This window comes from Erinaceus europaeus, chromosome 22 (assembly GCF_950295315.1).
Source record: "Erinaceus europaeus chromosome 22, mEriEur2.1, whole genome shotgun sequence".
Taxonomy (NCBI): Eukaryota; Metazoa; Chordata; class Mammalia; order Eulipotyphla; family Erinaceidae; genus Erinaceus; species Erinaceus europaeus.
This window is the reverse complement of record NC_080183.1, coordinates 15,740,284-15,767,900: the sequence shown is the minus strand read 5'-3', so window position 1 is coordinate 15,767,900 and position 27,617 is coordinate 15,740,284. Positions and strand designations below refer to the sequence as shown.

At 49.6% G+C, this 27,617-nt stretch overlaps 2 long non-coding RNA genes across 2 annotated transcripts in view; one reads left to right on the top strand and one right to left on the bottom strand.

Moving 5' to 3' along the window:
* Positions 1 to 204: 204 nt before the first annotated feature.
* Positions 205 to 26,391, top strand: LOC132535453 (uncharacterized). Its single transcript, XR_009547263.1, has 4 exons — positions 205 to 461; positions 17,942 to 19,030; positions 21,968 to 23,053; positions 26,208 to 26,391. It is a non-coding gene; the product is annotated as an uncharacterized LOC132535453 (long non-coding RNA).
* LOC132535454 (uncharacterized) overlaps positions 16,219 to 27,617 on the bottom strand; it is an 81,520-nt gene continuing 70,121 nt past the window's right edge. Inside the window, exon 5 of the long non-coding RNA XR_009547265.1 lies at positions 16,219 to 16,603. This is a non-coding gene — a long non-coding RNA (uncharacterized LOC132535454). The remainder of the gene's footprint in view (positions 16,604 to 27,617) is intronic.

The window sequence follows — 27,617 nt, the reverse complement described above, 5'->3', positions numbered from 1 at the left end:
GGGGGCTCGAACCGGGATCCTTACCCTGGTCTTTATGCTCCACGTCCTGTGTGCTTAACCCACTGTGCTGCCGCCCCACTCCCAGTCCATGTTGTTTCTGAGGATTCTGTGGATTGAGAGTGACCTGGCTGTCTCTATTCAGATGTATTCTGCCGTGTGTCCACAAGGTGGCAGCAAAACACCGACATTTATCAAAGGAGAGAGAGAGGAGGATGAGGACAACCCCAGAAGGAGGGCTGGGGATTAAAGCTGTGAGCTGAGACAACCCAGACCGCTATCCACAATGATCTGGCTGCTCTGTCTTTCCAGAAATGATGTCTATTTAACTCTAATGATGAATGTTGGGTTCTGAAGTCTTGTGTGGTGAGGTGCATTCTATTCTGCGTCCACAGGGCGGCGACACAACACTGAGATCCCTGATGTTTGCCTTGCCCAAAGCCCCGCCCTGCTTGCTGCCTCAGGTATTCACTTTCTAGATGTATGGGGCCAACTGAGCTTGACATTTTTTAAAATCACCTTTCATCTCAAGAACTAAAGAGTCACAGGCAGGACTGCTGCACCTGCACAGCACGGGGCTTGTGTGCACAAGGCTCCAGATTCCTCTCAGCCTCACAGGAGCAGCAGGAAAGCAGTCAGGACAAGGAGAGTTGGAGATCGAGCCTGCTGCCTCACTCCAGCACGTCTGGGTCTCCACCACTGAGCCAATTCCTAGTCTGACCTATGCATTAATTTTCTTTGAATTACTATGTCTACTCTGAAGTCTGCCTTTTAGTTTCCTCAATTTTCCTCCGCAAGGTGCATTCTCCTGCATGTCCACAAGGCGGCGACACAACACCACAGTCTGTTCCTGAGGAACAATGTCTCATATTTTAGTTCTGTTGTTCAGTTTCTGGATGTATGAGGCCAATTGACTCATTTCTGTTGCTGTTGTTTTGTTATTTTGTTGTTTGTTTTTTCATGCACTGCTCAGCTTGGATCAATGTGCTGCAGTGTATTGAACATGGGACCTGGAGGCTTAGGCGTGAGTGTCTCAGTCATCAGCATTCACTCACTTTCAAACCTTCCTTTGTATCAAGAACTAGGGAGGTGGCAGAGCTGCAGCCCCTGCAGACTCTGGACCTGTGTCCTTGAAGATCAGGGTTCACCCCCCTTCCAGTACACACACAGGTGCTCAGTGTAGCTCTGGCTTCTGTCCCTCTGTCTCTCCTGTAACTCTGTCTCCACCAACTTCTTGACTAAAAGGAGAGAGGTCAGGGACTACATTTTGAACACTGTGCTGGTGTTTGTTTTGCCCCCCCGGGGTTATCACTGTGCCTTCATTCCTGCACTAGAAATACATGCTCCTGGTGGCATTTTTCTCTTGATTTATCACTTCAGACAGAGAAAAATTGATCACAGATGGGGAAGACAGAGAGGGAAGAAGAAAGAAAGACAATTGCAGAACCGCTTTTACCAAATGTGAAATATCCCTGTTTCAGCTGAGAACAGGGGCTTGGACAAGATCATAGCATGGGTCCTGTCACATATGTGCATGACGTGTGCGTCACGGGGCCTCCCATGTATTCTTTTTAACTTTAGTCTTACATGCAGACATATTTCTATTAAATAGAGAGCGATCAGTTCTGACTTATGGTGGTGCAGGGGATTGAACCTCGGACCTTGGAGGTCATTTTTATGAGTTCTCTAAAGTCTCCACTTCAGGTGCATTCTACTCCATGTAAACAGTAGAAGAAAATAATATAAAACAGTAAATAAAAAGTAGAGCTGGGGGGCTGGGCGGTGATCATCTTTCTCTCTGTAAAACTATCTCTCAAGACTAAAAATATTAACAAAGTAGAGTGAAATAAAAATAATAAATGAAATCCTTGCTCTGGAAGATAACTTATAGCTAGCATCACTCTCTCTCTCTTTCTCTCTCAATAGCGAAATATAATAACACAATAAAATATAAGTATTTGAAATTAGAAGACCGTGAGCAGAGGAGCTGCCTTAGGAGTTCTGCCAAATACTTTCGTGCCTGTGGGTTCCAGAACCCAAGTTCCCTCCCAGAGTCAGCGTTAGTTTGAGTGGAGCAGTGGTGTGGTGTTTCTCTGTGTTTTCCCTCACTAGATGAACATTAGGAAAACCAAATGAAGACTCTTTGGAGAAATACGGGAGCCCATTGGGTGGCTGTGGTCTCCAGGAAGGCGCAGTCTACTGTGTGTCCACAAGGCGGCGACATAACAAGCAGGGCCCCAGCTGGGGAGCCTGGCTGCCACTGGACTGGAGGGGCTGCCCTTGGTCTTGCCTAGTTGTTCATTTGGGGCATGTTGTTTCCAGTCTGTTCCCAGGATCTGTTCTTAGAGGCTACCTTCCCAGGAGCTAAAGAAAGAGGAGCAGGAGACTGGGCAGCGTGCCAGGCTGCATGGCTAGGTGCCAGGTGGCCTGGCATGTGGGTGGCCGCAGAGACAGACGGGTCCAGGAGTTCAGGCTTTGCTCCCTGTCTTGCTGTGCCGTTGGTCAGTCCCTTTGAATCTTCTGCACTGTAAACCCCTGTGCGGGAAAATGGAGATTTGAGGACCTACACTTGGTGCTGGGTGTTGGGTGATGCCAAACCAGGTGGAGATCCCAGACGTCCCTTGCAAGATGACCAGGTTGTCAGCGCTGTTCACACCTGCAGGGAGAGGAGAGGGGAAGCCAGTGTGTGCTGGGTCTCCCTTTCTCCTTCACTCTCTCATCCTCCTCTCTCAATTTCTCAGTGGAGTTCTTTGATTAATTATTTACTTATTTTTGCCACCAGAGTTATTGATGTGGCTCAGTACATACACTATGACTCCACAGTATCTCGTGCACAGTGATTGACTCTTTTTTTTTTTAGATTTTATTTATTTATGAGAAAGATATGAGGAGAGAGAAAGAACCAGACGTCACTCTGGCACATGTGCTGCCGGGGATCGATTCTTTTGTATAATCGTGGTGAAAACAACCTCTAAATATACATTTAATGTGGTCATTTTTTTCCACTAGCACTGATAAATTCTGGCTCCTGGTGTTGGGTGGTGGTCGAACCTGGGACTTGAGAGCCTCAGGCATGACAGTCTCTTTACATAACCATCATGCTATCTACTCCTCCTCATAAGAGCTTCTTTACACATCTTTTTCATAAGTACTTTGTAGCTAGTAGCATATAAACAGGTTATCTACACATCTAGTTTTTAATTATTTATTTATTTATTCACCAGAGCATTGCTAGCTCTGGTTTATTGTGATGGGAGTAGGTGACCTTTGGTTTGTTAAAACAGACAGACAGACAGACAGACAAATGTGTACACAAGAAGGCCAGTTCAAGTACCGGGTCCCCACCTGCAGGGAAAGTTTCATGAGCTGCTGGAGATTTTGCAGTGTATGCTGCCCAGGAAAACACACTTTTCTCTGGGGGAAAGACGGTTTGTGTATTTCGCCAAGCCAGTAAACTTATTCCTGATAAGGACAGGGAATCAAACTGAGCTCTGAGATGTGAGAACCTCTGTCCTGCATTCAGCCCTCTGGCAGGCTCCATTCTTGGTCTGAATCAACAATCTGTGGGCTCAAGTTGAAAGAACACCATGGGGCTGTGTCTTTCTCCTCTTCTGAGAAGCGTGTGGTCTGTATTCGTTCATTGAAAAGCACTTTCTATCCATGTAAAGAGGGAAAGGGCTCTAGAGAAGCAACCAGGCCCAGGAGGGGCAGGGATTGGACCTGGGATCCCATATTCAAGACCAGCTGCCCACCACTGAGCCATCTCCCCAGCCTCTATATTATTACTATCATTACCATGATCATTATTATTTTACCAGAGCAATACTCAGCTCTGGCTGATGCTCAGCTCTGGTTTGAAGGATTGAACCTGAGACCTCAGAACCTCAGGCAGGAGAGTCTCTTTGCATCACCATTATGCTGTCTCCCTCGCTCTCCATTATCTTATTTTAAACTTTTTTAAATTTTTTAGTTTTATTTATTTATTTATTGTATAGAGGCAGCCAGAAAATGAACGGGAAGGGGGTGACAGAGAGACAGAGAGACACCAGCAGCCCCCCTTTACCACTCACAAGCTTCTCCCCCTGCAGGTGGGGACCGGGGGGCTCAAACCAGGGCCGTGCGCACTGTAATGTCTGCGCTCAACCAGGTGCACCGCCACCCAGCCCCCATTATTTTTAAGCGCAACGACACAGATCTCTCTGAATAGATAAAGCTTATGCTGGGCGTTGATGAAGTCCTCTATCCAGATGCATTCTATGCTGTGTCCACAAGGTGGCAGCAAACACCACAATCCAGAGTTTCTAAGCGTTTTGTGGGAAGGAGAGCTCAGGTTTTGTTCACAGTGCATTTCATTTAAAAAGTTATTTATTATCAGATTGAATCAGAGACATTGAGAGGCATGGGGAGATAGAGAGACACAGCCCTGCTTCACCACTTGTGAAGCTTCCCCCCTGCAAGTTGGGACCAGGGGCTTGAACCTGGGTCGTTGTGCACTGTAGTGTGTGCATTTAGCCAGGTGTGCTGTTCCCTGACTCTTCACAGTGTGTTTCTTAAAGACTTTTTAAAGCGACATTCCATGTAAACATATATATTATAATTTAAAGAAGATATGGAGAGTCTTTTTCTTAGTTAGATGCATTCTTCAGCATGCCCACACGGTGGCAGCAAAACACCACTTTTCTCCCTCCAGGGTTGTCACTGCACCTCTGTGCGCTTACTACGAATCCACTGCTCCTGGAAGCTATTTTATTTCCTTTTTGGTGCCCTCGTTGTTAATCATCGTCATTGTTGTTATTAGTATTATTATTGTTCTTATTGCTGTCGTTGTTATTGGCTACGACAGAGAGAAATGGAGAGAGGAGGTGAAGACAGAGGGGGAGAGAAAGACAGACACCTGCAGACCTGCTTCACCGCCTGGGAAGTTTCTCCCCTGCAGGTGGGGAGCCGGGATCCTTATGCTGGTCGCTGCGCTTTGTGCCAAGTGTGCTTAATGCACTGCGCTACTGCCCGGCCCCCCATCTGGCTGTGTCTAAGCATTCTGTGTAATGTGACTTTTTGCACAGTGGATTTTAACAGGTGAATTGTACAAATTACTCTCAGACCATTGTTCTGTTTTTTTTTCCCCTATGGCATACTGAGTATCTGGTGTTTAGAATATATTAATTTGTATTCTATGAACATTTTTTTTAGTTAGGCATCTGGTAGATTCCAGGGATCATGACTGACTGCTGTTTTGTTTTTAATTTAGAAGTGAGAGGCAGCGAGGGAAAAATGTGGACAGGGAGACATGAATGCATGTTGGGGAGAGAGAGAGACAGATAGACAGACAGAGAGAGAGAGAGACGACAGCATGGCTCTGCCTCTTGTGAAGCTTCCCCTGTATAGATGTTCTCATATGGTGACTGGTGTTTAAAGAACTTTTGCAGTCTGTCTGTCTGTCTGTCTTTCTTACTTCCCATTGCCACCTGGGTTATCAGTTGGGCTCTGTGCCTATAGGATGACTCACTAGTCCTGGTGGCCATATTTCCCCTCTTTCTTTCTTTATCAAATGTGATAGGACTGAGAGAGAAGGGCGAGGATTGTATCTCGGTGTCAGCAGCTGTACTGGCAGTCACGACCCTTCCCCAGTGAAGTGGGCTTTTCAAAAACATCTCCTGGATCTTTCTTACTAAGTAGGTAAGTTTTCAGGTCAAATATCAGCACTTAGCTCCACTGTTTCTAGCAGTGTATAAACATACTTGCCAGGTTTGTTTGCCTTTTAATACTGGAGATGAAAGCATTGACTTTTGATTTCATGGGCATGAAATTCCTGATGTAAAGAGCTTGAGACTCTGAGAGAGAAGGAGGGGAGAGAGAGAGATAGAAGATTGTTATCAGAGGGCAGGTTTGAGACACACTTCAGACTGGGGCCTCAGGTGAGGGAGGGCCAGTGCCTGAGCTGCTCAGAATCTGCTCCTGTCACCGGGGCTGTTTTATGTGCCCTCAGCCAGACAGCTCTAGAAGCAGTGATCCGAAGCTGACCTTTGTTAAAAAATTGATTTGTATTCATTTTTATTAGTGATGCTATAATGATTAGCAAGATTGTGAGATATAGTGGTACAATTCACAGTTCCCACCACCAGAGTTCTGTGTCCCATCCCCTCCATTGGAAGCTTCCCTAGTCTTTTTTTAAGATTTTATTTATTTATTAATGAGAAAGATAGGAGGAAAGAGAGAAAGAACCAGACATCACTCTGGTCCATATCCTCCTGGGACTGAATTCAGGACCTCATGCTTGAGAGTCCAATGCTTTATCCACTGCGCCATCTCCCGGACCACTTCCCTATTCTTTATCCCTCTGGGAGTATGGACCAAGTTATTTATGGGGTGCAGAAGGTGGAAGGTCTGACTTCTGTAACTGCTTCTCTGCTGGACGTGGGTGTTGGCAGGTGGATCCACACCCCCAGCCTGTTGCTGTCTTTCCCTAGTTGGATAGGGCTCTGCAGAGGGGAGGTTTTGCGACACATGTTGAGGTCGTCTGCCAGGGGAGGCCTGTAGGGGTGTGGGGTGAAGCTTCACATGTGGCGAAGCAGGGCTGCAGGTGTCTCTCTGTCTCTCCCCTCTCCATCTTCCTCTTCCCCCAATTTCTCTGTCTCTATCCAACAGTGAATAAATATATTAAAAAACATATATTTTAACAAGGATAGAATCCTTTTTTTCCCCAAAGAGATATTTTTAAAGATAAAGAGAGGCAGCCAGGCAGAGTGAGACCACAGCCTGGCAGCTTCCTGCACTGCGGCGGGGGCCGGGCTGGAGCCTGCACGGCTCACATGGAGACGCAGCGCACCGCACACGTGAACTATTGTTTTTATTCCTATTATTGGGTAGAGATGGAGAAATTGAGAGGAGAGGGGGAGGCAGAAAGACACCTTCAGCCCGGCACCATCACTCGTGAAGCTTTTCCCCTGCAGGTGGGGGCTAGGGGCTTGAACCTGAGTCCTTGCGCTCTGCAGTGTATGTGCTTCACCAGGTGCGCCGCCGCCGGGCCCCCTCAAGTGAGCTACTTTGCCGACCCCTAGTCACTTTTTCTTCTATGCAGTTCTTTTTGCCTTTAATAATACAAACACAACTTTTCAAAATGACTGTCCTCAGGAACTTTCAGTCACTCCCCTAGGCAATGACTGTGTTACACACTGACATCATTTTGCCATAGAGCTTACCTTCTGGTGTCTTTTCAACCTTTCAAAGAATTTTCTCCGTTGAATTTTTAAAGATTCACTTTTTGCTGTAACACTTTGTTTTGACAAATGCAGAATTTTATGTAGTCATCCTTCCAGTAGGAATTGAGCAGTTTTTCCTCCCTCCAGATTCATCTCTGTGCCTGATTTCTCTCTCTCTTTGCCCCAGAGACACTGTTTATTTTCTCTCTTGACCTCTCCCTAGAGCATGCTAGCTAATTTGAAGCATGTGTACGCAGTCTTCTATCCTCGACTGATTTACTTACAACCCCCTTGTGCCTTTGCATGGCTTAATACATCATCTCTCTGCATTTCAAACTGCTGTCCCTTGTAGGGATGTAAAGCGAGTGTTAGTCCACCGCCCTGCTGAAGGCCGTCTTGTTGCTTCCAGTTATGGCCGATTATGACCAGAGACACTATGACACGTGTGTGGCTTTGCTTTTGTTTATAAGCATGTTTTAAAAGCAATTTTGGCAAATATCTAGGAGCTTGATTACAGAATGATATATTGAGATATTTACCTTTGCATGAACCTACTAAACTCTCTTCTGGTGAGTATTTTTAACCCTCCCTGGCTTGCTCTTATTTTAAAAGTAGAAACCATTACAAAGTAGATGAGGCTGGACCCAGGCATGGCCTCCGGGCAACCCAGGCAGGTTTAAGTAAACTGTCCAAAGCCGAGGTTTAGAACACTAAATGGGGTAACTCCCTTGAGTTTACTTTTTAAAAAAAAGTTGCATACTTTGAAATGTTAAGGTTAAAAAAGTAGTATTGTTATGTGGAAAACTGAGAAATGTTATACATGTACAAACTACTGTATTCACTGTCAAATGTAAAATATTCCCCCAATAAAGGAAAACATAGGTTAAAAAAGTAAGTTGGAGGTTGGGGAGACAGCATGATGTTTCTGCAAATGACTTTCCTGCCTGAAGCTCTGAGGTCCCAGGTCTAATCCCCAGCACCACCATCAGCCAAAGCTGAGCAGTGCTCTGTCTCTCTATTTATCTCTCTGTATTGCTGTTATTAAAATATTTTAAGAGAGAAAACCACTCTTTAAAAATAAGTTGATGATATGTTTACTCGGTTATAAATAACTCGTGCTATTTAAATTGTAAAAATTGATTTTGTTTTTGTTACTTTACCTTTGTGCTGGTTCTGCTGTCTTGAAACTATGTGGCATCTTTCTTGACAAAAGAAAACATGCAAATCCTGTTTGCTCACACGAGGCGTTACTGTAGCTCCCCAGCACTTTCATCTGTGTGTGTACATGTACCTGCCAGGGCTTCATCTTATTCCACTACTTTTCCTGAACTCTTCTCTTTTTCATTTCGTTTCCTTAATTTATATCATTTTGTAAAAATATTTATCGATGGAGGAGGAGGAAGGTCGAACCGGAGCGTCACTCTGTCACCTGCTCTGCTGGGATCTAAGCGACTCAGGCTCGAGACTCCAAAGCTTCACCCCCTGTGCCACCTCCCCAGCCCCACGTTTGTCTTTTAAGATGAGGAGAGAAACAGAAACAGAGATGACCCCTGTGACTGCACCACCTCACACGGAAACTGGCTCACCACACCCGGTTCTGTCTTCCCTTAACGTTAGCATATTAGAGGGCGGATAACACCGGCTCCGTCTCTCAGCGTTCCTGCAACAAAGCATCTCTCCCCTTTAGCATTTCAGCTGGACTGTGTAGACCCCCAGCAAGGCAGCTGACACTGTCGTCTGCTGACAGCCAAGGTTCAGGGTGCCCTCCCTCCCTGATTGTGCTTCTCCCGAAGCCTCCCAGCCCGCCCGCAGGTCATCACAGCCGCGGGGTGAAGTGTGAGTGCGGGAGCGGGACAGTCCCAGGGGCGTGTGCACGACTCCCTCTGCGTCCCCACCCGGCCCTGGGTGCAGCTCCGTGGGCACAGCCCGACCAGGACAGGAGGGCAGCTGGTCCGTCCTGGCCGCCTCACCTTTGTTTCCAGTTGTTTGTTTGTTTATTCCTTTATTTATTTATTTATGCCACACACCAAGGCGCCCCTCTGCAGGGCCCCACTATCCTCGGCTGGACTTGTGGCCATGCCGATGCAGAACGTCTCCTGAGTCACTTTCCTGGGGACGGCCGGGCTGATCGGCAGGGCCTGGCCGCCTCAGGTGTGGGCAATGGGGGTCCACACCCTCCCCTGCTGCGGGTCCTCTGGGAGCTGCGGGCATCAGCCCTGGTGGGCGGGGCCAGGCCTGGTGGGCGGGGCCCGGAGCGGCCACGCCCCGGCGTGTGTGGGCGGGGCCTGCGAGTCCGCGCTTGCGCAGAGGCAGGACTCCCGCTGCTACGGCGGCCCGTCGCCCGTGCGGCGTGTCGTCCCGGGCGGGCGGGTCTCGGTGTGGACGCGGGGCTGTGCCGTCCGCGCCGGGGGAACAGCCTCGAGCAGCGAGGGCTCCCCCGGCCCCGGCAGCCCCCGCCCGGCGGCGCGGTGAGTGCGAGCTGCTCCCGCCCGGCGGCGGCGGCTCCCGGCGGAGCCCAGGGTCTGGCCCGGGGCGGGAGCAGCTCCGGCCGGGAGGCCCCGGGCGCGCAGGCGCCGCGCCGCCCCCGAGTGGGTCCCGGCCGGAGCCCCGGCGGCAGGAGGCGGCGCCGCAGGCGGAGCGAGGGGCCCGCGTGTGCGGCCGAGTCCGTCCCGGGTCCCGGCGCGGCCCGCCGTCTAATAAAGCGCTTTCCTCGGCCTGTCTGACGCGCGTTTCCTTGCGTCCGGAGCCCCGCAGCCCCGGCTCCCAGCCCGCGCGGCCCGCCCCGAGCGCCGCGAGCTGTCCGGGGCCCACGGCGGGCGGGCGGCCGGTCCCGGGGCCGAGAGCGAGCGGGGCGGCAGCCGGACCAGCAGCGGCGGCCGCGTCCCCGCAGCCCAGGGCCGCCGAGCCGCTGCCCGGGGAGCCGTCCCCGCCCCGGCCGCCCGGCCCCGGCCTGCAGACTCCTGCGGGGTCGGGGTCCCTCCCGCCCGTCTCCCCCCTGGTCAGTCCCCGCCCCGGCCGCCCGGCCCCGGCCTGCAGACTCCTGCGGGGCTCGGGGTCCCTCCCGCCCGTCTCCCCCCTGGTCAGTCCCCGCCCCGGCCGCGCCTTCCCCAAGCGGGGCTGCGGTGTCGGGTTCACACGCGGGAGCGGGAGCGGGAGCCGGCAGGGTGTGGGGCGCCGAGCCGGGACCCAGGGCCTTGGGTTCGGTCCTTGGTTGTCACGGCGGGAGGACTTGTCAGAGTCAGTCTGGGGGGAGCTGGGGTGTCCCGGGAACTCGCGTGTTTCTCATGTCCCCGTCCGGGGCTCAGTCCCCCGGTAGCCGCCACCCCGTGTGCGAAGCATTTTCAGCTTTTCAGGCCTCAGCCCCCCTCCCTGCAGCCTGGAGGAGACGCGGGAAAAGTCCAGAGGCGGGTGACCGGCCCGCAGAGGCCTCTCGCCTCTCACGCCCCAGCTCCCGGGCCGGCAGGCCGGTGCTCTGAGCATTTTCACGGGCTTGAGCTTTAGAGATGCGAGCGCGGAGAGCTAAGTAAGTTAAAAGTGCGCTTAAGGTGGTGGGTGGGGGTTTAGGAGCATCGCTAGCGCCCTCGCCTCTCACGCTGCAGGTCCCGGGATCGGATCCCCGGGACCTGAGTGTTTTCCCCCCTCCCGCAGGAGGTGGCAGCAGGGAGGCAGGTGGAAGGGAGAGGAGAGGGCAGGAAGGAGGTAGGTAGGAGAGGAGAGGAGAGGAGAGGAGAGGAGAGGGCAGGTAGGAGAGGCAGGAGAGAGGAGGAGAGGGCAGGAAGGAGGTAGGTAGGAGAGGAGAGGAGGAGGGTAGGAGATGGAAGGAGGTAGGAGAGAGAGGGAGATGGTAGGAGGCAGGACCCCCCAGAGTTCCCCAAGACACTCCTCCGATAGGCCCCCCCAGGATCCCCCTAGACACTTAAGACCCCCAGATGCTTTTGACACTTGGTCAGGCTTTGCTGACTGAAGGAGACTTTTAGGCAAAAATCCGCAGGGCGGGTGGGAGGCCCCATAGGAACATGCTCAGCGCTCCTGCCTCTCACATCCCAGGTCCCGGGATCGGATCCCCGGGAGACAAGTGTTTTTCCTGCTTGTTGGGTCCTGCAGGACACTTGTAGGCCAAAGTCTGAGTACGGTGCTCTCGCCTCTCATGCTCCAGGTCTCAGGATGGGACCCCCAGAAACTTTTTACACCCGTTTGAGCCTTAGGCCCAGCAGCCTGGAGGAGGCTCAAATGGCCTCGGAGGGTGGCGGCTGGCTCAGGAGCCCTGCGTAGGCGACTTACCTCGAGTCCCAGGTCTGCAGTTCAAGCTGCTGTAGAATTGCAGTGACAACATGAAGCAGTTTACTTTTGTCAACGTGTTTTATTTTCACTAACTCTTGTTAAATAAAGACCGAGGGAGGCCCCTAGAAGCCTGTTGTTTGAACCACAGAGAAACTTACAAACCATTAAACCTCTCCAGGTCTTTGTTTTTCGGGCAGAAACGGCAAGTGTCTGCAGGGCGTCCCCTGTCCTCTGCAGCTTGACTCCAGCCTCGTCTGCCATCCAGACTGCTGAGAGTGGCAGGAGGGGACAGGGGCTGAGTGACACACCAGGAAGCAGAGAGAATATAAAAGTGAGGGAGATCCCAGCCCTGCTGTTTCCTGAGTTCTCGGCAACAAGTCTGCTGTGAACACAACCACAGTGATTAATGATTTTAATTTTCAGCCCCCAAGGCAGAAGGACAGGCTGGAACAGGGCAGGAAGCAGGTCCCAGGCCCTGCGGGATCGGCACCGGCTCTCTGACTACCCGGCCTGGCAGCTGGCACCTGGGTCTTAAGTGCAGCCAAGAAACAGATCTTAAAGCTTTTCTGAGAAGGAAGATTTAAGGATTCAGGAGCATCTGAGGGGCCAAGAGAAAACTGCAGCCAAGTGTCCCGGGGACCCAGAGGGCTTGAGTTTTCTGGGTGGCAGAAGAGTTCGAGACCTGCTGAGACCAAGGTTGTCCCGTGGAAAGCCCAGGCCATTGTGAGACTGACAGCCCAACCCCCCCACCACACACACACACACACACACACACACACACACACACACGGCAGCTTCACCATCTCTGTTTTGCTACAAAAGATTTCAAAGATGCAGGAAACAGCACCTACTGTGTTGTCCTCTGTGGAGACGCCGCTCCTTTTCCGCCACTGTCTTCTGTCTGTCTGGTCCCGTCCCGTCCCGGCGTCTCTTAGGTGTTTTCTCCTCCTTCCCCTCTGGTTAGCAGGGCTTCTCCCCCAGGTGAAATCTATCCAGCTCTCTCATTTGAAGGTCTTTGCAAACCTTCATCACTTCCCCCGTGAGGCCCAGCTGAGAGCTGCACAATGTCCGTGCAAACCGTGCGCTCGGATGCCTCACGGCCACGGGGCTCAGGAGGTGGCACAGTGGCTACAGCGTCGGGCCCTCTAGCAGGAGACCCAAGTTCCACGCCAGGCACCACAAAGTCCAGAGGGATGCGCATGCTCTCTCTCACCCTCTCCCTCCCTCCCTCTCATTAAACTAAATTAAGAATTCCCTACATCTGTGTATGTAAGCGTCACATACCCATCTCCTACTCGCCTACATCCTACCTGTCAGGATTATTGAAGATTTGAATGCCGACTTGACAAAGCAAGAGACTATTTCAGACAAGGAAATCAAACAGGACTTCAGGGCGTGGTGGGCACAGAACAGTTTCTGACCTGTGGGGAGGTGAGATGCCCACTGGGTGATAGCAATACATGGCCTCTGAAGGAGGGAGCTTCAGAGCTGCGAGTTCTTCCCTCCGTCTCTGTTTCCATCTGAAATAAAAGTCACCTGGTGGGTGATGGTGGTGAGACCTGAGAAAGCCTGAGGCAGCGGGGGAGCTGGAAGCCCTGGAGGCCTGCGCCTGGGGCAGGAGTCGGAGTGTGTCAGCTTCAGGTCCCTGCTGGGGACACTGGATTGTTCCCCACTAGCCAGTACGGCATGTTCTCAATGTCCCCAGAGTCCCAGGCAACTGCTCAGAGGCCATCTTTTTGATCTATCCCAGAATGGAAGTTAAAATAAAAAGACATTCACTCATAGGGGCCAGACAGCGGTGCCCCGTTAAGCCTGGGCATTGCTGTGCACAAGGGTACGCGAGGGTCAGGGTTTCAGCCCCCACCCCCAGCTGCAGGGGGACACCTCATGAGCAGTGAAGCAGGTGTGAAGTTGTCTCTCTCCCCCTCTAGATGCCCTTTCCTCTCTCAATTTCTCTCTGTCCCATCCAATAAAATAGAAAAAAAAAGGCCTCCAGGAACAGTGGATTTGCAGTGCTGGCACTGAGCCCTCATGATAACCCTGGAGGCAAAAATAAACAAATCAAAGACATTGATTTGTTGTTATCGCTTCTGGTGGTCCGGGGCATTGAGCCCAAGACTTCAGAGCCTCAGGCCTGTGAGTGTCTCTGCATCACCATTCTGGTATCTAGCCCTGGCCCCTCTCTGGTTTGGATGCCACTAGGTGGGTTGCTGAGGCTCTGTGCCAGCACTAGGAAGCCAGGGTTGCTGGCGGCTCCCCACCCAGACACCTTCTCATTTTTTCTTTCCCTCTGAGTTTAAGGTGCACTGAGAAATTGATAGGAAGGGGTGAGATAGAGACGTGGAGAGAGAGACCCCACAGACCTGCCTCCCCGTTCCTTCTGGTGCAGGCTGGGAAGGGGCTCCATCCCTGGTTCTTGTGCACAGAGGTCTGGGAAGTCCAGCAGGTTCCTCAGCCCAGCAGCGCAGCAGAGCTGCTCAAATCGCTGTTTTTTTCCTCCAGGGTTATTGTTGGGGCTCGGTGCCTCCACTATGAATCCACTACTCCTGGAAGCTATTATTTCCTCCCTTTTGTTTCCCTGGTTTTATCATTGTTACTCTTATTGTTACTGATGTCATTGTTGTTGCATAGGACAGAAAGAAATGGAGAGAGGAGGGAAAGACAGAGAAAGGGAGAGAAAGATAGACACCTGCAGACCTGCTTCACCTGCTTGCAAAGTGACAACCCTAGAGGTGGGGAGCAGGGGCCTTGAGCCAGGATCCTTACGCCGGCCCTTGCACTTTGTGCCACGTGTGTTTAACCCAATACAGTACCACACAGCCCCCTCAAATCACTTTTTTCCCCCTATAATGGATTTGGAGCAGTGCAGGAGACAGAAAGGGTCTGACCCATGGCAGAGACGGGGAAATAACCGCAGAGCTCCAGGACCCTTCTGACTCTGTGGTCATCCCACCAGGAAACCTGGCCCTCAGCCTCAAAAGCCCGGTGACTGCCCAGTGAGCTGTCTCCTGCCTCTCTCTAGCCTATGGGATGGAAGCTTCCAAGAACAGATTCTGAGCAGACGGCAAACGCCCTGCCCAAAGCAACAACCAGTCCTGACCCACAGACGGCACAGTGAGAACAAGGCCGCCCAGCCGGGCCCTGCTGCGTTATGTCGCCGCCTTGTGGACACGGAGCAGAATGCACCTCATGGGAGACTAGAGCCAGCGAAAGGGCTCCTGTATGTCTCCGAATATTGTCTACATTTTCTTTTCCTGACACAGATTCAGGGAGAAAAGCAGACAGAGAAACACCAGAACACTGCTCAGCTCAAGCTAATGGTGGTGCTGGGCATTGAAACTGGGTTTTTGGGACCCAAGCCACAAAAGTCTTTGGCAGAACTCTAGCATAGCTCCTTAGCACAAGGTCTTCGTAGTTTAAATATTTTATTGTACTGTTATATTTAGCTATGGGGAGAGAGAGAGAGAGAGAGAGAGAGAGAGAGAATGGTGCTAGCTACTAAGCTGTCTCCCAGTCCAAAGACTTCTTTTAACATCTTTCTCTTTCTTTGCTTTTTAAATATCTTTAGTAATGAGAGATAATCATAAAGACAGAAAGATGATAACTACTAGGCAGTCACTTCTACCCAAGCTCTTTATTTGCTTACTATTTTATCATATTTTATTTCATGGTTATGTTTAGTGATGAGAGCCAGAGATACAGAAAGATAAAGAGAGAGAGAGGGAGATGGGCAGGGCAGACACCATAGTGCTGATGCAGAGACTGTCCAACCTGAAGCCCTGAGGTTCCTGCAACACCAGCACTCAGGGCCGAGCAAGGATCTGGACAAATTAAATAAATAAACAAATGTGTGTGTGTATCGGACAGTGAGAGTTTGTTCATTCTCTCTGAGTTGAAAGTACACTGAAAAACTGAGAGGAAGGGGTGAGACAGAGATGTGAGGGAAAGAGAGACCCCCGCAGACATGCCTCACCTCTCCTCCTCCTGAAGGGGGGGGAAGGAACGAGGCTCCATGCTGGCCCTTGTCCACAGAAGTCTGGGAACTCCAGCGGGTTCCTCACAGCCCAGCAGCCCAGCACAGGGGCTCAAATCACTTTTTTCCTGGCAGAGGGTTTGAGCAGTGCAGGAGAAGAAGGGGACTGGCCCATGGCACAGACACAGGGGGAGCCAAGGCAGAGCTCAGAACCCTTCTGTCTCTGTGGCCACCCCACCAGGCCAGGGAACCTGCCGCCTCAGACTCGTAAGCCTGGTGCTCTGCCCAGTGAACCCTGTCTCCTGCCTCTCTAGCTCCTGGGAAGGAAGCTCCCGAGAACAAATCTTATCAGTGGGTTGTGAGCACCCCGCCCAGAGCAACAACTAGTCCAGACCAAGGGGCAGAGCAGTGGGAGCAAGGCCCGCCCAGCAGGGGCCCTGATGTGTTATGACGCCGCCTTGTGGACACGGAGCAGAATGCACCTTACGGGAGTCTAGACCCAATCAAAGGGCTCAAGTACGTCTCGGAATATTGTCTACATTTTCCGTACGTCTCGGAATATTGTCTACATTTTCTTTTCCTGACAGAGATCCAGGGAGAAAACACACAGAGAAACACCAGAACACTATCAGCTCAAGCTAAAGGTGGTGCCAGGAATGAAACTTGGTTCCTGAAGCCACAGGCATGAAAGACCTTGGTAGAACAACTCTTTAAGATAGGTCGTAAACTAAGGACATTTTTACTTTCAATATTTGTAATTTCTTATATTATTATATTTAGCTATGGAGAGACAGAATGTGTGTGTGTGAGAGAGACAGACAGACAGACAGACAGAATGATGGTACCTATGAAACTGTCTCACAGCCAAGGAATTTGTTTTAAAATATTTTTACTTAACTTTGTTACTATTCTGACTAATGAGATGGGTTTAAGGAGAAAAGATGATAACTACAAGACAGTCACTTTCACCCAAGCTCCCCTTTTTATTTAATATATTTTTCATATGTTATTTTCTTCTGATGTTTAGTAATGAAAGCTAGAGATACAGAGAGAGTGAGGTGGGCAGGGGTAAAATCATAAGGCTGATACAAAGAGACTCTCATACCTGGAGTTCTCTGGGTCCTGACTCACCATGATGCAGCACTGATCAGATCTATGGTAAAAACATAAAACGAAAGAATTAAATAAAGAAATAGCAGTGGGAGTAAGGCCCGCCGAGCAGGGGCCCAGCTGTGTTATGGCGCCGCCTTGTGGACACGGAGCAGAATGCACCTTATGGGAGACTAGAGCCAACCAAAGGGCCCCCGTCTGTCTCCCAATTTTGTCTTCGCTTTCTGTTCATCACACAGAGCCAGGGAGACAAACACAGAAACACCAGAACACCATCTGGTTCAAGCTACCAGTGGTGCCGGGGATTGAAACTGGGTTCTTGAAGCCACAGGCATGAAAGGCTTTGGCAGAACGCCCAAGAAACAGAGACACTTTCTACCTGCTTCGGCATTTCTGAAGCAACCAGCCTGCAGGTGGGAAGCTGAGGGCTACACATGGGTCCCTGTGTGCAGGTGTTGTGCTTAGTACTATGTGTGTTTAGCCCAGTGTGCAGCACCACACAGCCCCGCATCCTTTCTTTTTTCAAAAAGTAGAGTCAAAGGAGTCTCAGAAATGTGAATTGCCCCATTTAGTTTGAACCTGGCTTTAGAGGGCGGTGGAGCGGCGGGTTAAGAGCACGTGGTGTAAAGCGCAAAGACCGGAGTAGGGATCCCAGTTTGAGCCCGCGGCTCCACACCTGCAGGGGAGTCGCTTCACAAGTGGTGAAGCAGGTCTGCATGTGTCTGTCTCTCCCCCTCTCTGTCTTCCCCTCCTCTCTCCATTTCTCTCTGTCCTATCCAACAATGAATGACATCAACAAAAAAGAATAACCACAACAAGGGCAACAAAAGGGGAAATAAAATGGTCTCCAGGAGCAGTGGATTCAAGGTGCAGGCACTGAGCCCCAGCAATAACCCTGGAAGCAAAAAAAAAAAAGAGAGAGAAACCTGGCTTTAGCCTGTTTACTTAAACCTGCCTGCGTTGCCCGGAGGCTATGCCTTCATCCAGCTTCATCTACTTTTTATTGTTTCTACCTTTAAAACAAGAGCAAGACAGGGAGGGAGTGAAAAAATTACTTGAGGTCATCAAAATAGCTCACTTGAGAGGGGCCAGGCCATGGCACACACTACAGTGCAAGACGACCCAGGTTCTAAGCACCGGCCCACATACATGGAGAAAGCTTCAGGAGTAGTGAAGCAGGGCTGCGGGTGTCTGTCGGTCTCTTTCTCAGTCTCCACTCCCATATCAATGTCTGTCTCTATTCAACCCTGTGCTGCTATTTGACATCCAGACTTAACTCCTCAGTCAGCTCTGGGTGATGCTTTACCAACCCTCATTTGGGTGGAAGGTTCAGGACTACACAGTACAGTTGCTGACATGGTTCTCTCTCTCTATCTTGCAGGTTCTCACTGTCCTATCAAATAAAAAGAAAAAAGAAGAGGAAAAGGAGGGGAAATATGGCTGGTGGAAGTGGTGATTCATCCCATCATCACAGAGACCAATGAATAACCCAGGTGGCAGCAGGAAAGAGGAATACAAGAAGAAAGAAAGGCAGGGAGAGAAAGACTGCAAATGTCCTTTACAACCAGTCACCAGATGAGAAAGCCTGCCTGGAGGAAGCTTCACAGCAGACGGAGCCATACTGTGGTCTCTCTCTCTCCCTCTCTCTGTCTCTATCCCCCATATATATTCATATCTTCCTGTCCACATTTCTCCTCATTGGCTCTCAGCTCCAAATTAAAAACAAAAAAAGCAGTCAATCATGATCCCTGGAAACTACCAGGTGCCTAACTAAAGAAAGATGATCATGGGAAATGAACTGATATATTCTAAACACCAGGTACTCAATACAACATAAGTAACAAACCAAAAAGATGGTTTCTGAGAGCAACTTTGCAGTTCACATAGTAAAGGCCACTGTGCAAAAAGCCACATTGGGGGGGGGGAAGACAGCATAATGGTTATGCAGAGACTCTCATAGAGACTTTCATGACGACCCAGGTGCATTCCCCTGAAGGACCATAAGCCAGAGCTAAGCAGTGCTCTGATAAAAATTTAAAAAATCAAAAGAAATCAAAAGCCACATTATACAAAATGCTTAGAAACAACCTGGCCTGTGGTGTTTTGCTGCCACCTCGTGGACACACTAAATAATGCATCTGCATAGAAAAGTTCATGACTCTCCACAATTTCTTCAGATAATAAATATATCTACAGGAAAATTAATTTAAAAAACATTATTTCAAAAATGCACTGTGTACAAAACCTGAACGCTCCTTCCCACAAAATGCTTAGAAACCCACAAAGAGCTTAGAAACCACCTGGGTTGTGGTGTGTTGCTGCCGCCTTGTGGACACACCGCAGAATGCATCTGAACAGAGACACAGCTGGGTGGCCCTCAATCCACGGACTCCTCAGAAACAACAGGGACTGGGAGTCGGGCGGTAGCGCAGCGGGTTAAATGCACAGGACGTGTAGCACAAGGACCAGAGTAAGGATCCCGGCTCGGGACCAGGCTCCCCACCTGTAGAGTAGTCGTTTCACTAGCGGTGAAGCAGGTCTGCCGGTGTCTCTCTTTCTCTCCCCATTTCTGTCTTTCCCTCCTTTCTCCATTTTTCTCTGTCCTATCCAACAACGAAAATATCAACAACAATAATAACTACCACCACAATAAACAATGGCAACAAAAGGGAAAATGAATAATAATAATGGAAAAAACACGAAACCACCAGGACTGTGGCATTCACAGCAGCCCTCCTTAATGACGTTCTCTCCCTCTCTCTCTCTCTGGAAAAAAAACAGGAAAAATGTCCTCCAATAGCAGTGGATTCTTAGTGCAGGCAAGGAGCACCAGCAGTATCCCTGGAGGAAACAAACAAAAAATAATAATTAATAAAAAGCCACATTATACTAAATGCTTAGAAAGAACATGGGCTGTGCTGTTGTGCTGCCACCTTGTGGACATGCTGAAGAATGCATCTGAATAGAAAAGTTCGTAAGTCTCCACATCTTCTTCAGATAATAAATGTGTTTACATGAAATGTCATTAAAAAACAGTCTTTTAAAATGCACTGTGTGAAAACCTGAGTTCTCCTTTGCACAAAATGGTGAGCAACCCACAAAACGCTGAGAAACAACCTGGGTTGTGGTGTGTTGCTGCCGCCTTGTGGACACAGCACAGAATGCACCTGAACAGAGGAATTCAGAAACTCAGAGACATGGGTCCCTGCACTTAAATATTACAGAGGGCAAGGGAGACAGCATAATGGCGATGCCAAGAGACCCTCCTGCCTGAGGTTCTGAGGTCCCTGGTTCGAGCCCCTGCACCACCATCAGCCAGAGCTGAGCACGGACTGGTAAACTAGTAGCAGTAGAGGCAGTGGCAGCAGCAGGACTAGTAGGAGTGGCAGCAGTAACACAGAAGCTGGGGAGGAGGCTAAGTGGTGGAAATACTGTCTGGAATGTGTGATCCCAGGGTCAATCCATGCCCCTCCTGGGCCTGGTGGTTTCTCTGGAGCCCTTCCCCTCACTACATGGGTTGAAAGTGTTTTTAAAATGAAGGGAATACAGACCCCAGGCTTCTCAGAAGTGGAGAAAGACTCTAGCCCACAGGAAGGTCGACAGACACACCAGAGAGCAGTCGCCTCAAGAGAAGGGCGACTTCCCTGCACCCTTGGGCCATGACTCAACAACCCGGATCTGATCAGGCACCTTGTGTGAGCTAGTGCTCCGATTCCATTATTAAACCAGAGATGCCAACGATCTCAAGAAGGCCTGCTCTCTTCCCTTCTGTGTCTGAGGAGCAATCATTTATGCCTCAGCACTCTAGAGCCAGGGATGGCCTTGGTCAGCAGGGAGCCGAGGTGGTGTCTGCGGAGACCCTCGAATCAATCAGAGGCCTCCCCTCTGCTGGGCTGCAGCCTGATGGGGCTGGGGGGCTTTCTCCTTCTGATTGTATTTTTACCAGGGCACTGTTCAGCTCTGGCTTATGGTAGTGCAGAGCTTGAATCTGGGACTTTGGAGCCTCAGACATGGGAGTCTGTGTAGCATAACCACTACACTCGCTATCTACCCTCTGGCTAGAACATAGTTTTTAACTGTAACATTTCAAAGTTTGCATTTCTGTGTGTGTGCCTCCAGGGGGATCACTGGGGCTTGGTATCTGCACTATGAATCCACTGCTCCTGGTGGCCATTTTCCTTACTACATATAGGACAGAGAAATAAAGCGATGATGGAGAAAGGGACAGAGAGAGAGAGAGAGAGAGACCTGCTGCCCTGCTCCTACTTCATCACTTATGAATCAAACCCCACAGGTGGGGAGCAGGGGATTGAACCTGGAACCTTGTGTGCAGGTGTTTGATCTTAGTACTGTGTGTGCTTAACCCAGCGACCTGTGCTGGCCCCTGAGTCCTTATTTTTAAAGTCAAGTCAAAGGACTCTCAGAAATGCTAATTGCCCCATTTAGTTTGAAACCTGGCTTTGGCCTGTTTACTTAAACCTGCCTGGTTTGCCCCGTAGGCTATGCCTTGCCCAGCCGCATCCACTCTTTATTGTTTTTACCTTTTAAACACAGCAGGCCAGGAAAGGAGTTGAAAAAGTTCCTTGGGGTCAGCAAAATAGCTCCCTTGAGGGGGCCCAGGCAGTGGCTCACCTGGTTCAGTGCACACACTACAGTGCACAGGGACCCAGGTTCTAAGCCCCGGCCACAACCATCAGGGGGAAACATTCACGAGTAGTGAAGCAGGGCTGCAGGTGTCTGTGGGTGTCTTTCTCAGACTCCCCTCCATCTCAATGTCTGTCCCTATCCAATAATTAAAACACAGCTCACTTGAGTGGTCTGTGGTTCCCCCAATGTACCTCCCAGGTTCAAGGCTACCCCCAGCACTGTGAAGGAAGCTTCCCTGCAGAGTGGTCTCTCTCTGCCAGGCTGACTCTCTTTATCTTTAAAAGTATTACAGAGGAAAACAGAAGGGTCAGCTTTCTTCTAGAGCTGTCTGGTTCAAGGCACATGAGGCAGCCCCAGGCGGCAGGAGCAGATTCTCAGAGCAGCTCAGGCACGGGCCCTTCCTCACCTGAGGCCCAGGCTGAAGGTGTCTCACACCTGCTCTGTGTGTGTGTGTGTCTCTGTCTCTCCCTGTATCCCTCTCTCTCTCTTTCTCTCAGGCTCAAGTTCTTTGCAGCAGGAATTTTGTGCTCAAGAATGAAAAGTCAGTGGTTGCATCTCAGACATTCAAAAATGGACAAACCTGGCAACTGTCTCTCAGTACAGGCAGAATCAGCGGAGCAGAGGTGCTGCTATTTGACCCCCAGACTTAGCTCCTCAGTCAGCTCTGGGTGATGCTTTTACCAACCCTCATTAGTGGGGAAGGTTCACGACTACACAGTACAGTTGCTGACACGGTTCTCTCTCTCTCTCTCTCTTGCAGGTTCTCTCTGCCCTATCAAACAAAAAGAAAAAAGAAGAGGAAAAGGAGGGGAAATATAGCTGGTGGAAGTGATGATTCATCCCATCATCACAGAGACCAATGAATAACCCAGGTGGCAACAGGAAAGAGGAATACAAGAAGAAAGAAAGGCAGGGAGAGAAAGACTGCAAATGTCCTTTACAACCAGTCACCAGATGAGAAAGCCTGCCTGGAGGAAGCTTCACAGGAGACGGAGCCATACTGTGGTTGGTCTCTCTCTCCCCCATCGGCATTCATATCTTCCTGTCCACATTTCTACCTCATTGGCTCTCACCTCCAAATTAAAAACAAAAAAGCAGGTAATCATGATCCGTGGAAACTACCAGGTGCCTCACTAAAGAAAGATGATCATGGGAAATGAACTGATATATTCTAAACACCAGGTACTCAATACAACATAAGTAACAAACCAAAAAGATGGTTTCTGAGAGCAACTTTGCAGTTCACATAGTAAAGGCCACTGTGCAAAAAGCCACATTAGGGAGGGGGGGGAAGGCAGCATAATGATTATGCAGAGACTCTCATAGAGACTTTCATGACTACACTCCAAAGTCCCAGGTGCATTCCCCTGCAGGACCGTAAACCAGAGCTGAGCAATGCTCTGATAAAAATTAAAAAATCAAAAGAAATCAAAAGCCACATTATACAAAATGCTTAGAAACAACCTGGCCTGTGGTGTTTTGCTGCCACCTCGTGGACACGCTGAAGAATGCATCTGAATAGAAAAGTTCATGACTCTCCACAATTTCTTCAGATAATAAATATATCTACAGGAAAATTAATTTTAAAAACATTATTTCAAAAATGCACTGTGTACAAAACCTGAAAGCTCCTTCCCACAAAATGCTTAGAAACCCACAAAGAGCTTAGAAACCACCTGGGTTGTGGTGTGTTGCCGCCGCCTTGTGGACACACCGCAGAATGCATCTGAACAGAGACACAGCTGGGTGGCCCTCAATCCACGGTCTCCTCAGAAACAACAGGGACTGGGAGTCGGGCGGTAGCGCAGCGGGTTAAGCACACAGGACGTGTAGCAGAAGGACCAGGGTAAGGATCCCGGCTCGAGCCCAGGCTCCCCACCTGTAGAGGAGTCGCTTCACAAGCGTTGAAGCAGATATGCAGGTGTCTCTCTTTCGCTCCCCATCTCTGTCTTTCTCTGCTTTCTCCATTTCTCTCTATCCTATCCATCAATGACATCAACAACAACAAAAATAATAACTACCACAACAATAAAAAAGGGCAACAAAAGGGAAAATAAATAATAAAAAAACACAAAACAACCAGGACTGCGGCATTCACACCAGCCCTGTAATAATGAGATACTCTTTCTCTCTCAAGAAAATAGGAAAAATGACCTGCAGGAGCAGTGCATTTGTAGTACAGGCACTGAGTCCCAGCAATAAACAAACGACAAAAATAATAATAAATAAAAAGCAACATTTATACTGAATGCTTAGAAACAACCTGGGCTGTGGTGTTGTGCTGCCACCTTGTGGACACACTGAAGAATGCATCTGAATAGAAAAGTTCATAACTCTCCACATCTCCTTCAGATAAATATTTTTACATGAAATGTCATTAAAAAAACAGTCTTTTAAATGCCCTGTGTGAAAACCTGAGTTCTCCTTTGCACAAAATGGTGAGCAACCCACACAACGCTTAGAAACAACCTGGGTTGTGGTGTGTTGCTGCCGCCTTGTGGACACACTGAAGAATGCATCTGAATAGAAAAGTTCATAACTCTCCACATCTCCTTCAGATAAATATTTTTACATGAAATGTCATTAAAAAACAGTCTTTTAAAATGCCCTGTGTGAAAACCTGAGTTCTCCTTTGCACAAAATGGTGACCAACCCACACAACGCTTAGAAACAACCTGGGTTGTGGTGTGTTGCTGCCGCCTTGTGGACACAGCACAGAATGCACCTGAACAGAGGAATTCAGAAACTCCCAGTGTAGCTTGATATACTCAGAGACATGGGTCCCTGCACTTAAATATTACAGAGGGCGAGGGAGACAGCATAATGTCGATGCCAAGTGACCCTCCTGCCTGAGATTCTGAGGTCCCTGGTTCGAGCCCCTGCACCACCATCAGCCAGAGCTGAGCACGGACTGGTAAACTAGTAGCAGTAGAGGCAGTGGCAGCAGCAGGACTAGTAGGAGTGGCAGCAGTAACACAGAAGCTGGGGAGGAGGCTCAGTGGTGGAGAGAAGGTCTGGAATGTGTGATCCCAGGGTCAATCCCTGCCCCTCCTGAGCCTGGTGGTTTCTCTGGAACCCTTCCCCTCATTACATGGGTAGAAAGTGTTTATAAATAAATACATACAGACCCCAGGCTTCTCAGAAGTGGAGAAAGACTCTGAGCCCACAGGGAGGTCGACAGACACACCAGAGAGCAGTCGCCTCAGGAGAAGGGCGGCTTCCCTGCACCCTGGGGCCATGACTCCACAACCCGGATCTGATCAGGCACCTTGTATGAGCTTGTGCTCCGATTCCGTTATTAAACCGGAGAACCCAACGATCTCAAGAAGGCCTGCTCTCTTCCCTTCTGCGTCTGAGGAGCAATCATTTATGCCTCAGCGCTCTAGAGCCAGGGATGGCCTCGGTCAGCAGGGAGCCGAGGTGGTGTCTGCGGAGACCCTCGACTCAATCAGAGGCCTCCCCTCTGCTGGGCTGCAGCTTGATGGGGCTGGGGGGCTTTCTCCTTCTGATTGTATTTTTTACCAGGGCACTGTTCAGCTCTGGCTAATGGTGGTGCAGAGCTTGAATCTGGGACTTTGGAGCCTCAGACATGGGAGTCTGTGTGGCATAACCACTACACTCGCTATCTACCCTCTGGCCAGAACATAGTTTTTAACTGTAACATTTCAAAGTTTGCATTTCTGTGTGTGTGCCTCCAGGGGGATCACTGGGGATTGGTGCCTGCACTATGAATCCACTGCTTCTGGTGACCATTTCCCTATTTTTTTAGTTAGGACAGAGAGAAATCAAGAGATGCTAGGGAAGGAGGGAGACTAGAGAGACAGAAACTTGCTGCCCTGCTCCTGCTTCATGACTTATGAATCGACCCCTGCAGGTGGAGAGCTGGGAGGTGAACCTGGAACCTTGTGTGCAGGTGTTTGATCTTAGTACTGTGTGTGCTTAACCCAGCGACCTGTGCTGGCCCCTGAGTCCTTATTTTTAAAGTCAGCTCAAAGGACTCTCAGAAATGCTAATTGCCCCATTTACTTTGAAACCTGGCTTTGGCCTGTTTACTTGAACCTGCCTGGCTTGCCCAGAGGCTATGCCTTGCCCAGACACATCCACTCTTTATTGTTTCTGCCTTTAAAACACAGCAAGCCAGGGAGGGAGTTGAAAAAGTTCCTTGGGGTCATCAAAATAGCTCCCTTAAGGGGGGTGAGGTGTGGCTCACCTGGTTCAGTGCACCCACTACAGTGCATAAGGACCCAGGTTCTAAGCCCCGGCCCCAACCATCAGGGGGAAAGATTCACGAGTAGTGAAGCAGGCCTGCAGGTGTCTGTCGGTCTCTTTCTCAGTCTCCTCTCAATCTCAATGTCTGTCTGTATCCAATATTAAAACACAGCTCACTGGAGTGGTGTGTGGCTGGCTCCCCGAATGTGCCTCCTGGGTTCGAGCCTACCCCCAGCACAGTGAAGGAGGCTTCTCTGCAGAGAGGTCTCTCTCTGCAAGGCTGCCTCTCTTTATCTTTAAAAGTGTCACAGCAGGAAAACAGAAGGGTCAGCTTTGGGTCACCCTGCTTCTAGAGCTGTCTGGCTAAGGCACATGAGGCAGCCCCAGGCGGCAGGAGCAGATTCTCGGAGCAGCTCAGGCACGGGCCCTTCCTCACCTGAGGCCTCAGTCTGTCTGAAGTGTGTCTCACACTTTTGTGCTCTCTCTCTCTCTCTCTTTCGCTCTCTCTTTCCCTCTCTCCCTCTCTCTCTTAGTCTCAAGCTCTTTGCAGCAGGAATTTTGCCCCCAAGAAAGAAAAGTCAGTGGTTGCATCTCAGACATTCAAAAATAGACAAACCTGGCAACTGTCTCTCTACACAGGCAGAAACAGCGGAGCAGAAGTGCTGCTATTTGACCCCCAGACTTAGCTCCTCAGTCAGCTCTGGGTGATGCTTTTACCAACCCTCATTAGTGGGTAGGGTTCAGGATTCACACAGTACAGTTTCTGGCATGGTTTTCTCTCTCTCTCGCAGATTCTATGTGCCCTATCAAATAAAAAGAACAAAGAAGGGGAAAAGGAGGGAAAATATGGCTGGTGGAAGTGGTGATTCATCGCATCAGCACAGAGCCCAGTGGATAACCCAGGTAGCAAGAGGAAAGAGAAATAAAAGAAGAAAGAAAAGCAGTAGGAAAGACTGCAAATGTTCTTGAAAACCAGTCACCAGATGAGAGGACCTGCCTGGAGGAAGCTTCACAGGAGACAGAGCCATACTGTGGTCGGTCTCTCTCTCTCCCCCATCGGCATTCATATCTTCCTGTCCACATTTCTCCCTCATTGGTTCTCACTTCTAAATTAAAAATAAAAAAGCAGTCAATCATGATCCGTGGAAACTACCAGGTGCCTCACTAAAGAAAGATGATCATGGGAAATGAACTGATATATTCTGAACACCAGGTAATCAATACAACATAAGGAACAAACCAAATAGATGGTTTCTGAGAGCAACTTTGCAGTTCACATAGTAAAGGCCACTGTGCAAAAAGCCACATTAGGGCGGGGGGGGGGGTAGACAGCATAATGATTATGCAGAGACTCTCCCCTGCAGCACCATAAGCCAGAGCTGAGCAGTGCTCTGGTAAGAATAACAAAATCAAAAGAAATCAAAAGCCACATTATACAAAATGCTTAGAAACAACCTGGCCTGTGGTGCTTTGCTGCCACCTCGTGGACACACTGAAGAATGCATCTGCATAGAAAAGTTCATGACTCTCCACAATTTCTTCAGATAATAAATATATGTACAGGAAAATTAATTTAAAAAACATTATTTCAAAAATGCACTGTGTACAAAACCTGAAAATTCCTTCCCACAAAATGCTTAGAAACCCACAAAGAGCTTAGAAACCACCTGGGTTGTGGTGTTATGCCGCCGCCTTGTGGACACACCGCAGAATGCATCTGAACAGAGACACAGCTGGGTGGCCCTCAATCCACGGACTCCTCAGAAACAACAGGGACTGGGAGTCGGGAGGTAGCGCAGCGGGTTAAGCGCACAGGACGTGCAGCACAAGGACCAGGGTAAGGATCCCGGCTGGAGACCAGGCTCCCCACCTGTAGAGGAGTCGCTTCACAAGCGGTGAAACAGGTCTGCCGGTGTCTCTCCCCTTCTCTATCTTTCCCTACTCTATTTCTCTCTGTCCTTTCCAACAACGACATCAACAACAACAATAACTACCACAACAATAAAAAAACAATAACTACCACAACAATAAAAAAGGGCAACAAAAGCGGAAATAAATAATAAAAATTAAGAAAAAAACACGAAACATACCAGCCCTCTAATAATAATATATTCTCCCTCCCCCCTTTCATGGGAAAGAAATTAGGAAAAATGACCTCCAGAAGCAGTGGATTCGTAGTGCAGGCACTGAGCCACACCAGT